Source organism: Anser anser (genome assembly GCF_964211835.1).
Source record: "Anser anser genome assembly, chromosome: 8".
Lineage (NCBI taxonomy): Eukaryota > Metazoa > Chordata > Aves > Anseriformes > Anatidae > Anser > Anser anser.
The window spans coordinates 20,971,521-20,984,220 of NC_139728.1; the positions used below are offsets into that span (position 1 = coordinate 20,971,521).

The 12,700-nt window shown below is 46.8% G+C and overlaps 1 long non-coding RNA gene across 2 annotated transcripts; it reads left to right on the top strand.

Moving 5' to 3' along the window:
• On the top strand, positions 1-6,439 carry LOC310903493. 2 transcript variants are annotated; one of them, XR_014587592.1, is made up of 3 exons: positions 4-1,601; positions 2,339-2,520; positions 2,879-6,439. It is a non-coding gene; the product is annotated as an uncharacterized lncRNA (long non-coding RNA). The 2 variants fall into 2 exon arrangements; XR_014587591.1 differs by having other exon boundaries at positions 1-1,601; positions 2,339-6,439.
• Positions 6,440-12,700: the final 6,261 nt, after the last annotated feature.

Genomic DNA, 12,700 nt, shown 5'->3' on the forward strand with positions numbered 1-12,700 from the left:
TGGGGGGGTTCTCAGGTATCTGGTTGGGCTGGGGCTGGCTGGAAAGGGAACACGGCACTGAACTCAAACAATGGGTTACTTTGATGAACTCTCCACAGGAAAAAATCCCACTTCTACAGGGTACAGTAAAAATGTAGCATAATACAGAAAATCTGGGAGTTATTGAAAGGATAAGGAATTTCAGATGGAGCTAATTCTGTGTCTGTCATTGAAAAGCCAGCTTAAGGAGGGAGATGCTTTGGTTTACATTATTTAAATGCAGCTGCAACACGTGAGCACTGCTCTGTGAAAGCCCCGCATGACAGGCGCGTTCTCAGGAAAAGGAAGAAAAATCACTGTGAAATGAAGGGCATTTTCTTCAGCGAATAAACTGTGAAGAGATGAGCTTAAATCTAACTTCAACAAGATCTTTAATATGCTGTTTGGGTGTTTTAAGGGGATGAGAATGCCCTTTGATATTAGTCCTGCTCCTGAGATATTTCACACAGTAATTGCCTACGTCTTTAAGGTACGATGTATTGAAACTATGGTGACTGCTGTTTTAAATTGGGCAATGGCTCCGGGAAAGCTGAACAGGAGACCCAGGCAAGAGCTGCAGCGTGTGCGGCAGGCACTTCAGAATGAACTTTAAAAGGTCAAAATTTGGTCTAGCAGAATTACCTGTACCGGCTCCGAGCTGAGCTAAGACGGCTTTGTTGCCAATTTAGATAAAATAGAAGCAATAATTAGAATGTCTAGCCTCCAGGATATAAAGCAGATCTACAGAGATTTATGAAAACAATATACTGTTTGGCAATATCCATTCCGAAATCTATGGCCGGCGTTTCCTCAGGAGAGCAGCGCTGCAGTCCGAAATTGCCTGGCATCGCGCAGGCAGATGAGCGAGCGCCGAGGGCAGAGCCGCGGTGACGGGGACGCTGCCAGCGCGCTGGGGGACGCTGCCAGCGGGGCTGGGATGTCGGCCGGCGCTGGAAGAGCTCGGCACAGCCAAATGCAAAATACCAAGGGTCTGGCACATCCACAGCTGGCTTTGCAGAGCCTGCCTAGCACAAGCCCTGTCCTGTCGCCTGCACCGCAGCAAAAGGGATTAAAGCAGGCGGTGGAGTATTCCTTCCTTAGGAAATCTGCAGTTGCTTAAGCCAAGAGAGAAAGCACTGCAGGGTGTCCTTGGGGAGCAGCCCTGCTCCAGGCTGGGTGGGAGCACGGGGTGCTCGGGCTGGTCCCTCTGTAACCACAGTCACCTGCAGCTGCTTCTGTCAGCACCTGAACCTGGTCTCCCACACTCCACAGGTGAGCAGGCTGCACAGAGGGGTTCCCTTAAAAGACTCGACTTCGGGAGGTGCTAGGCACTGTGTTTCCCACAGCAAAACACGTGTGCAAGTGTCTGAAACTCTGCTGGGGTCCTGACACTCCTGTGCTGGAGTTGTAGGCCAAGCGCTCTGCCGTGGCTCTGTCCTGCTGCTCAGCACCTCGCAGAACCAAGCCCGCAGCGACCAGCAGAAAAGAATGAAGGCAGGAAGACAGCCCAAGCACCCAGCGATGGCATGGAGGTGGCCAGACCTTCACCCACACACCTCCACCGTGCGATCCGGGGCCCGCAGGTCAGTGCCAGCTCCTCGGTCCGTTCCTGCTCGGCTGCAAGCGGCCGTCAGGCCCTGCTGTCGCTTGTGGGCTGTGACCATGGGACACCCTGGGGGAGTGCCGCGCTGAGAGCGGCTGGGCCCCGAGCGTGGCATCCCCTGAGCAACTCGCAGGTAGCCCACTGGTATACATGGCAGACAAGGAACGCATGGTTAGAAATCAAAGAAAAACCTGCATCAGAATTACAGGAGAGAGCTAAGATACGAGAAATAAGAAAACAGCCCGTAAACGTGGGCAGAACCGTGACCTATTCATTTAATCTGCCAAAAATACAAACACGCCAGATCCACATGAAGGTGAGCAGGTGACAAAGCGATGCATACCTGTAATACACAGTATATGCTTGAATTGTGCATTTTAAACATCCTCTATGGGGACAGCTTTGCTCTAGTCACGCCGCAGTGTTTGTGCATTAATATTTTTATTTAAAAACAGGAACAGAAGGGCAGAGGAATTGGGGAATAAATTCGAGTCCTGCAGCAACTGAAGGCTGAGCTGGGCCGACTCCAGGGTGGCTTGGGCTGGAGATATCTATTCTAGCTTAGTTTCAGTAATGATAATGAAGAAATTGGGGATTCTTGTGCAGGAAGCAGAGGATTTATGAGAGAGCAGCTGGAGAGGCCAAGAGCAAAGGATAAACACGGAGATGGTAAAAGAGTATCTGACAAAACTCAACCCACATACTGTAAATCTGCAGGTCCAGACACAGCACGCTGGAGAATTTAAAAAGAAATCTCTGAAGACCATCTTGAAAAATAATCTTCCCTTCATCATGAGAGTTATCTGGGGCCTGGGAAAGGCCAAATGTGCATCCCATTACAGGAAAGATTGAGAAGATGGAGCAGGAGTCTGCCGCCCACCTCCCCGCAGCTCTGGCAGGCAAGTTTCAAACTGATTTTTTTTCTCATCCCTGGTCTCCTCCTTCCCTGCTTCTCCTTGTTACTGTCTCACTGAGCTGGCAGCCTCTGCCCAGGGCTCCACACAGCTGCGGGGAGCTCAGGGATCAGGAAGCCTGCTTGCAGCAGGCGCTTTTTTCCTGCATACACAAATATGCTTCAGATCTACCAGTGTGTCAGGAGCAGGTTATGTCTGCACTCCACCTTTGCTTTTGCACATGGACCCTTTATTTTCCAAAATAAGAAGGCAGCTTGGTGCAAGTGGGGAATGGGGAAATAACCCAAATCCTTTTTAAGTGCACTCCCCTGGAAATAAGAATTTCAATAACCTCCATTCTCAGGTACCCCGCTGAGCTGCTGTGACTCTCGTTCCCTCTCTGGGAAGCAGATACATAGCGCTCCCCAGCTCTTCCTCGTTCCCTTCCCAAAACAAGATGTGAGAGAGCTGCTGTGATCTGAGGAGCAAAAGCTGAGAGAGGTTTATATAGCACTGTAAAGCAGCATAAACTTTAGTGAGGATGGGGAAGCTTCCCTTTGCCCAGCTCCTTCCTGCTCACAGCTCACACCAGGGATGCATCCCAAAGAGCTTGTAAGTGGAGCGCACAAAAATTTGGTAATTAGGAAGACAATGCAGGATGCACCTTGAACCTTGCAAGCAGCTTGCATTTTTGGGATTTCTGCAGTAATGAGGGCTGCTTTGTAATCAGTGACTGCAAGGCACCCAACTGCACGTTCTAGGCAACCCAAAGGGTTACTCTGCGTCCTGTACAGGTGTGGATGAACTTTCTCTGAGCCACCCCACCTCCGGCTGTTAAAACAAAACCTCTCCCCTTCCTGAGAAGGCTGTCCCCGGTGTGCAGCCAGCTTCTCAGCTGCCTGCGTGGCTGGTCCCCTTGGAGGAGTTCTTGTTGTTGTGTTATAACAAAGTTTTCTTAACAACTGGATGAAAACTCTATAGTTACACAGAATTTGGTGTGGGCTAGGAATTGGTTGATGAGTCACAGACTCAGATAGTAGCCAGAAAAATGGAACTTCAAAATTGGGAACAATTTTAGTGAGATTACCACAGGAGACAGGACTGGCACCTGCATTTAAGGTTTCATTAAACGGAGAAAGAATTAACACCGTTCATACCAGCGTCACCAGCGGGCGCCCGGCACAGACTGGGACGCATCCAAAGCAGCCTGGAAATATTTCAGCCATGGGCTGAATGCAGCAAGACACAGCAGCCTGTGACCTCAGAGAGAGAAAAGAAATAGCTCAGATATCTGGAAAGCAGTGAGATGGAGGCTAACAGGTGAGAGCCAAGCTAATACCACATAATCTTGCAGTTTAACAGCTCTGAGCAGAGCTGACGCCATTCAGCAGCAAGAGCTGGGAAGAGTGCTGGTTGTGTGGCTGCTGGCGGTGCTGCTGGTGTGTTCCCCCTCCCCGTCCCTTACCCCCCCTCCGTCCCCACCTGCCTGGGGTGCCAGCCGTGCCCCAGACGTGGGGACAGAGGCCTCTGGCTCGGGGCTCTTCCCTCCTGCCTCCTCGGGGGAGAAGGGCCCGGGCGGCAGAGGGGTGGGCAGCACGGTGCTGTGCGTGTCTGTGGGTAAAATACAAAAAATATCCCTCGAGGCTTTGGAGGAACAGAGGTATGCCATAGGAATGAGACCGGGATTAAAGCACATGCTGATGAAAGACTGAAGGAACCAACGTTTTATAAATTAGCAATGTTGAGAGTCAGAGGAGATGCGGTCTCGGTCTATAAATACCTTCAAGGTAACAATATAAATGAAGGAAGGGAATTCATCTGGAGCCTCGGAAGATGGCCTCAGCAAAAGGACCCGCGTGCAGCCTGCAGCCGGGGCGGGGAGGAGGAGGCTGGGTGCAAGAAGCCCCCAGCAGCCAGCGCTGGCAGCAGGGTGCTGGGCTCCAGGCCGCGAGGAGCCGCCTGCGTCATGCTGCTGCCGGCCCGCTCCTCACACGCTGCTGACTGCTGGCGGATGGAAGTCAGAGCGAAGTTTGGAGCTCCGGCTCACCAACTTTTGAGCCAAAAGTTGAACACCAGCCGGTGCTGCGACCTGGCCACGTTGCCAGCCATTCCCACGGCCAGGCCACAGCAGCTCCCTGGAGGTTTGGGTCCCACCATCCCGGTCCATAAAACCAGAGCGTGTTCCGGCTAGTGTGTCCTCAAGGACAAATGCAGTATCTGGTGCTGCCACACAGTGGTGAAGAGGCAGTTCAGAAGGGAACATCTGCAGCCGTGGAGGATCTTCGAGCCTGAGACAACCCTAGGCTGACCCCAGGGGACACCCGGGGAAGGAGCTGTGGGGAGCTTGCAGGCACAGCCCCAATTTAAAGGTCTCTGGTGACCAACCTGACTCTTCCCTTCTGGACGCGATTCCCTGCGTGGTGCTCCCAAACGTATGCTCTCCTTTCCACTGTTGGTGCTGGGAATGTGTCCCTCATTGTAGCAGTATCACCATGAGGAATGCATCAGTATTACCCATTAAAGTATCTTCCCTTTGATTTCAGCCCAGAATTTCTGTTTATATCCTCTCACATCACCCAAACCAAGTAGCCTCCCATGCTGGGCCTCACAGGTTTCACAGACTCACAGGCTCTTCTCAAGGCTCTGGGGTTAATGCAGCTGCCTTGCTCTGGGCTACTTCACCCAACAAGACCCTTGGGACAGGAGCATGGACGCTTTACTATGAGTTACTGTGCAGAGGGGGTGTGCTCATGGCACTGATGGCAGCCTGGGTCCCCACAGCTGCCTTTGCCTCTCGTCAGTGCCACCCTCTCCTTGCAAGGCTCAGAGGCCTCCAGCAGGGACCCTGATGAGATGCACCCTTGACACGCGAGCTCCTGACCAGGCCGAACGCGCTCATTTTGAGATTCCAGACAGGGACAAATGAAACACAGGACTCCATTTGCCCATGGTCTGAATGACTCCTCCTGAAATAATACTTGTCCTTCCAGGGTGTACTTACTGCGGTATTTCCTGCCCATTTTGCTGAGGTTTGCAGCCCTTTTGTATTATTTCTCTCTCCTCACTGGCGCTTACAACACCCTGAGCTTTGGGATGAGCTGCATTCACAGTGTGCTATTAATACTCCATTGCAGATCATTACTATAGATGTTAATTAATACTCTGCCTAAGTATTAGCCCTGTGGCAACCTGCTGGAAACTCCATACAACTCAGCAGGCTGTAGCTCACTGGTGCTTGTTGCTCAGCCCGCCGGCATCCCACTTCCCCCCATCCACACCAATCTCAAGTAACTTCTGAGCTGAGGCAACAGCTGAGCTGTAGATGAGCCCACCATCCAGTGGCTAGGAAATGTGATCAAGAGAAATAATCCCATCAAAGGAAATAATAAAGCTTTACATAATATGGGCTTGAAAATAATAAATAAAACTTTATATCACATATCTAAACACATTATTATGTATAATAATAAAACAGCTGCACTAGAGCCAAGCACAGAGGCCAGCATTTGGGTTCTCCATTTCTACACCCTGAGTTTCTCCAGCTCTTGTGGCCCCGATCCAGGCTGGCAGCTCCTGTGCAGGTGAACCTCCGCCAAGACCCGCGAGTTCTTCTCAGAGAGGCTGCTTCCAAAGTCCTCATTCCCCGTTTGCAGCCATCCTTCTTTGCTTTCAGATAAATGAGTTTACTATTGCTCATACTAAAACAGATATTGTTTGCCTGCTCTTGTGTTATACACAGCAGTCTGGATTGCTGAGTAAATGACTCCTTGCTGTTTATCACCTGTGACGCCAGGAAGGGTGGCTGTGGGGTAACAGCCGCGGCTCCTGGCAGGCGGAGTGCTGGTCTGTGCCAGTTGGAGGGACCTTCTTCCCCAGAGCAGGAAACTGGCAGCACAAGCACTCGCTTTCCTCCCTCACCACCCACTTACCCTCAGCAGGCTGGCAAATACCATTTGCTGGGTTCCCCAGCTCCATCACGGGTGCACAGGTTTCTCAAGACATCTTTACAAAAATCTGGAAGCACAGGGTGAGTAGTGAGATGACACAGTCTGAAGATGATACGAAATCATTCAAGTGACTGAAATGAAGCTAAACACAACTAAAGCTGATTGCAAAGAGAGGAGGGTGATCGCATAATACCAAGCGAGCGAATCTTAAAATGGCAAATGAAATTCAGTGTTTGTAGCTGCAAGATAATACACAGGGGGAAAAATAACCTGAACTCTACACATAAAATCATGGACTCTGAGTGAGATGCTACCACCAGGAAAGGGTTTGTGGACTCGCTGCAGAAGGTTCCCTGGAAAAAGTACCTCACCACTCAGCATTGGTCTATGAAGTGAATCTAGTACTGAGAATTATTGAGAAACTTTGCCCTCTTAATCCACCCTCAGCCATGTCTTGAATACTGCAGCCTGTACTAGTTCCTTCGCTTTTCTTCATTTGCCTTCCCTCCTTACTTAAAGATCATGTCAATGTATTAGAAGATGTATGAAAGCTGGCACTATCAGTGTAGTCACCAGAAATCTGGAAAAGAAAGAGGGTGAACAGTGAAGTGACAAAATTTGTTGATAGTATTATTCGAGGCTAAAGGACAAGAACTCACCGTGAAGAGATTAGAAGGATTTTACAATTCAGAATGACTGGACAATAAAATGTCATTAAAATCAATGTAGATATCTGCAAAGGGATGTAATGGGAATACACAAATCTAATTTCAGACACGTGTTGGTCTCTGAGTTGACTGTTACCACACAGAGAAAAGATCTCAAGGTTATCACAGAGAAACGTCTGGAAATGTCATGCCCGTGTTCAGCAGAGATCAGAAAAGCAAGGAGAATGGTTGTGGGAGGAACACAGACCAAAACAGAAAACAGCATGAGGTCACCATAAAACCCATGTGCCATGTGTGCTGGGTGCAGTTCTGGTCTCCTGTCTGGAAAAGCAGAAAGAAGAACTGGAAAAGAGCGGAGCAGAGCACCAAGGAGCACAAGTGCTCAGGCATACAGCAACAACTGAAAAGCTTAGGACGCCTAACCTGGACTGACACAGCTGTGCTGGAGGTTTATAAAATCCTGAGCAGTCTTGAAAAGACAAATCGGGATTTACTGCCAGTTGCCTCTTTCAATACAAGAAGCTGGGGCCATGAGCAAAGTAACCAGATGGAAGTTCAACACCAAGTGGAGGAGATACTCCTTTAGGTGAGAAGCAAACGAGCCGAGGAACTTGCTGCCAGAGGATCCTGAGCACCCTGAAAGGTGACAGGGTTCAAGAAGTGACTGAGCAGGTTAATCAAACAAAATTCACAAGCTGAAAACAAATTTACCTTTTCTGGCTTAGAAAAACCCTGGGTTGTGACTGATGGCAGCAGGGAGAAGAGGCCAGGAAGGCACCTACTGTTGTTCTCTGATTTTAGCACAACCCTCCATAACCTTCTTGGGGTCTGTGAGGGCAGTAACTCATGGAACAGCCGTGCAAGGAAAGATTAGGATTATGTACTCTGTTAAAGACAGCGCTGAGGAGATAGAGTAGAAGTCTGTAAAATCAGAAATGATATAAGGAAAGTAATCAAAGATAAACTATACACTATTTCCCACTATAGGAACTGGCAGGCTCCCAGCTGAAATGGGTTACAGGTGTAAAACCAACAACAGGAAATACTTTTCTGCACAATATATATAATATACATAAATATATATACTTTAAAAATTGTGCCACAAAATACTGCAGAGCATAAACGGGCTTAGAGTGGGATTAGACGAATTCATGAAGGATAGGCACATTTGTGGCTATGAAGCACAATCTTGTGGTTGCAAATTTTCTTTTAGAAGCTGAGAAGTGCCATTGTGTTGCAGCTCCAGCTAATGCCTCCCTGGCCCGAGTGACTGAACACACGTTCTCAGATTTCTATAAGCTGTATAACATTCTACATACATATTATAAAAAGTATTAAGTGTAAGCTTATGGTTTCTAGTATATTCTTAGCCTTTGATAGAGAATGCAAATGCTATTTTAGGGCATACTGTGAAGAAGGCACGTTGCCAACACAGCCTTTGGTGCAGGCTGTCTTCTTTCCTCTAGTATCAGGGCTTTCTGCATTCCAGTATTTCCACAATTTTTGTGTCATCTAGAGACGTAACGATTAACAATTTATACTTTCTTCTTCGTCACTGTTAAAACTTTTGACCTGTGCCTGGCCAGGAACTGATCCCTTAGGGCTCTCTAGTCACATCTCTTGTGAGTAATCCTCGTTTACCATTACGCTGCCAAACCTCTGTCAAAACTGTCGAGGAACCACCATCCAATTCACTTAATCTTTACCATGTTTATATGTATGTTTCTAATTTGCTAAGGAGAATGTTTGGCATTAGTCAATTAGAAGCCATACTGTAGATGGTATTAATAGACTATTGCTTTTTTTAATTGAACTTGTTGGCTATTCAAGAAATATATCAAATTAGTTGGAATTTTCCATAAGCTCAGTGGGAATGAGTTGTATTTTCCAGTTTTAATTCTTTACCAAAGTGCTGCTTTACCCACTTCATTCTTTTGCTGTGGCTAGTTGTCAGGGTGTGGACAACTACCATTGTGTATCTTCTTAAATACTCAAACAGTGTCAGTTTTGAAACAGATCCATGAACTTTTCTTAGTTCCCAAACTTCTTGAAAATCAACAGCAATCATCTGGATAATTTCCTGGCTGGCTCCTACGAAATTCTCGGATGCAAACTATCTAAGCTACAGATTTAAAAATGGTGCTATGCAATGCCTTCCATGATCAGCGAGAGTTAATTATGTCTCACCATCATTTAACACGACAATGTCATCTATCTTTTCCTCTAAAGACGGAGGATGACGATTTATAAAAAATTATGCTTTCACAATTTCCTCATTTCTAGTAATAGAGCAATATTACCGCTAGGATTGTTTTCATTCCAAATACACTTACAAAAAAAAAGGTTTTAAAAATTAATTATGTTAGGCATGGCTTTCTAGTCTCATCCTGACTGATTCTCCTTTTAAAAAATGATGAAGATTAGTCAGGATTTTGGGTTCTTCTGTACTGATTCTTAAATTTGTTTGGCTTGCGGTTATCTTCCAGCATTGAAAAATACTGCTCAACCCAAGCTGAAATGATAATTTGAAATAAATATGAAATTGAGAAAAAGATGCAAATGAGTCAGTGCTGGCGAGAGCTTTCTCCCACTTCAGACCGTGGGTCTGATTTCCAATTCCTCTCTAAAATTCTCCCTATCATATTAAAAAATTGTGTATCTAGTTTAGTAAATTCATCAGTCAGTTCTGGAAATGGATTCAGGGGAGGGCGAATTTAGACATAGATAGGCATCCAAGTGTTGTCCCTACGGGAGATAAACAGCAGGGTCGAGGCAGATGGGCATGGCTGTGAAAGGGATCAGAAATGGAGCCAAGCAGGAGGCTGGACACCTCAAAGGCTGTGCTCTAAACTAGAAACGCGAGGGTCTGTAGCAGTCAGAATGGCAAATGCAGAGCTGGGAGATGCTGGAGGACGTGGAGATGGGCCACGGCTCCCTGTGGAGCCAGGCAGCAGCCACCGTTCCCAGCATCCCCAACATGCGGAGCCATCCATCACGCCACGACTGGAATGCATCTTACGTCTCATTCACCCTCTTTTGGTTGCTCGCAATTTCCTTACACAAATTCTTCTGGATCTCAAATCTTAGCCCAGATGACATTTTTAAGCCTCTCAGCAGATCTATCCTGCCATTTTGCATTTTGCCTTGGCATAAAAACCCCACAGACATGTCATACAGCTTTCCGTCATAAAATTTTGCAGAGGCATAACAAATTGTGTTAGAAGGAAATAGCTCAGTCAGTTTAAATTAAGGCGTTCTGTATTTTTAATACTGATGACCTAAAGATTTAAAATTTTCAGGTAACTTGAGTATTCAAGAAATGGAGTTTATTAGCCTCTATATAATATTGATGATAGATTTGGTTTTCCTCTCAATCAAGTTAGTACATTAAATAATATTGATGCTTATCATTCTGAAGATAGTCTTAGAAATTCTCTCTATGAAATTAGTAGAAATTTTGCTATTGACTTCGATGGGCTCAAGGTTTTACCCATAGCAATTAGCAGTCATTCTACTGTATAACATGGCTCCCTGAAGGTCTGCAGAGCTCGGCGTAATTGTAACAGATTGTGTAATCAGGCTGGCAGGACATGCAACCAGAAAGGAGAGCCGTGGCTCCCCCACTTTTTTTTTTTAATTTTAAAATAAGTTATTTCACTACAGGAAGAGTAAATGTAAATGATTGCATTTTAGTTACAAATGTCTAAAATGTAAGCTAATGATTAGGATGAGTTACAGAAAAGGAGTCAACAAAACATCATGTTTGAAAATATTTACAAGTAATATTTCCTCTCTAACGAGGGAGAAGTGATGTTCAGCTGAGGCTGCCAGGCCATTCTTTAGTATAAGTGAAGTATTCTCTTTAAAGACAGAAAAAAAAGGGAGAGAGGGTGGGGAGAGACAGAGCGAGCCCCGTGAGTATAAGATGAAGCCAGCCTGAAATCAGAATTTACTTTAGCTTTGCGAGCACTATTCAGAAAGCCATTGCCAAGGTCGCCAAGCCCCAGATCCACTTCGCTTCCCCTTACGATTGTTTGCAAAGTTGCTAGAATTCTTAACACTTGTTTTTCTTTCTCTCAAACGCTTCAGTGCCCCGGGTTTAAAGTGAACGTGCACCCAGCCCCGGCCTCCGGCTCCCGCAGCCGCCAGCTGCCCTTGGGCAGTCCGCTGGAATTGGGCAGCATCCCCGAAAACCAGCAAACCCAGTGCATGCGCACCAGTGGGCGGTGAGAAGAGGCCTGGGGAAGGAGGGGAAGCAGATGGGACATTTAATTCAGGGAACTAACTAATTTAAATCTTTCGGGGAGTTTGTTATTATTGCCAGAGTGTTAAGAATGTGTTTTCTTTCCCCACGCGCATAAAACGCAACGTCCCTGCTCTGAAAATCTCCGAGAATAAAACATTTTGCAACGATCTAGAATGAAGAGAAAAAGAAGTCCAGAGTGCTTTGATGATATATTTTAAGAATACTATTATTTATATATTTTGCAGATTTATATAAATAATTATAAATGTGCAGTTGGTGTAGGTCTCTTGGGTAAAGGCAAAAGCAGGCAGATTTATAAAATGGGTTTATGTGCCAGGGTGATTGTAATGGCTCCTTCTGTCAGGTAAACACATAATTAGGATGTTTTCAAATAAATGTATTATGCACATGATTGAAGCCAATCCCGGCTGCAGTATAAATATTATGCTTTTTTTTAAGTTGTATAATTACATATCTACCCATGGAGCTCTTCGCCTGATAGGCATCTATTTATGCAACACCACACTGTGGCGTTTCCACAGGTGCTGTAGCAGATACTTGCTGAACACGCAGACTGGCTGATTTTTAAACTGCAATATCTCAGCTTTCTCTCAAAATACCAGTTCTGCCTCAACCCCTTTTTGCCTAATTGCTTCTTAGATTTATTGTTTAATTAAAACCGTTCCTGGGTTATACAAACAACAAATCCCACTAATGCGTGTTTTTCCTACATACAAATTATTTTCAGAGGGGTGATGTATCTTCACGTTCTGAAAGGATTACTTCCTTCTTGGCTGGGCTGTCACAGCCCAGAGCAGCCTCGTGGTGAGGGCTGTAAGGTGAAGGTTTTGATGGCAGCATGACAGAGCTGCATCTATAGAGTCAGAATGGCAGCACTAAATGCCATCGGAAAGACTGATGCACTCTTCCAGCCGACGCCGAGCAAACTCTCAGAGCGTTTTCGTACAGTCTCACAGTATGTCTGGGCATGCGCTAGGGGAAGCGTTAACAAGATGTGAGGGACATGCTGAACGAGGAGGCTCCCCGAGGGGACGCTGAGGGACCTCTAGCCCCTCTTGGGGACATGTCTTTCCTCAAGGGGACGTGCAGGGAGGACGGCAAGAGCCTGGGACAAGCCATGACTCTGCTCGTGTTCCCTGCGGCCTGGTCTGAGCTCCTGCAAACAGCCTGAGCGCTGCTCCTAGACGTCTCCCCCTAGCCTGCACATCTGCAGCCTGGCTTCGGAGCTGAGTTTTTGGCTCCAATGCCTGTGTGCCTCGCTTGGACAACACGCAAAAGTCTGCTGAAGCCCCTGCACCTGCAGA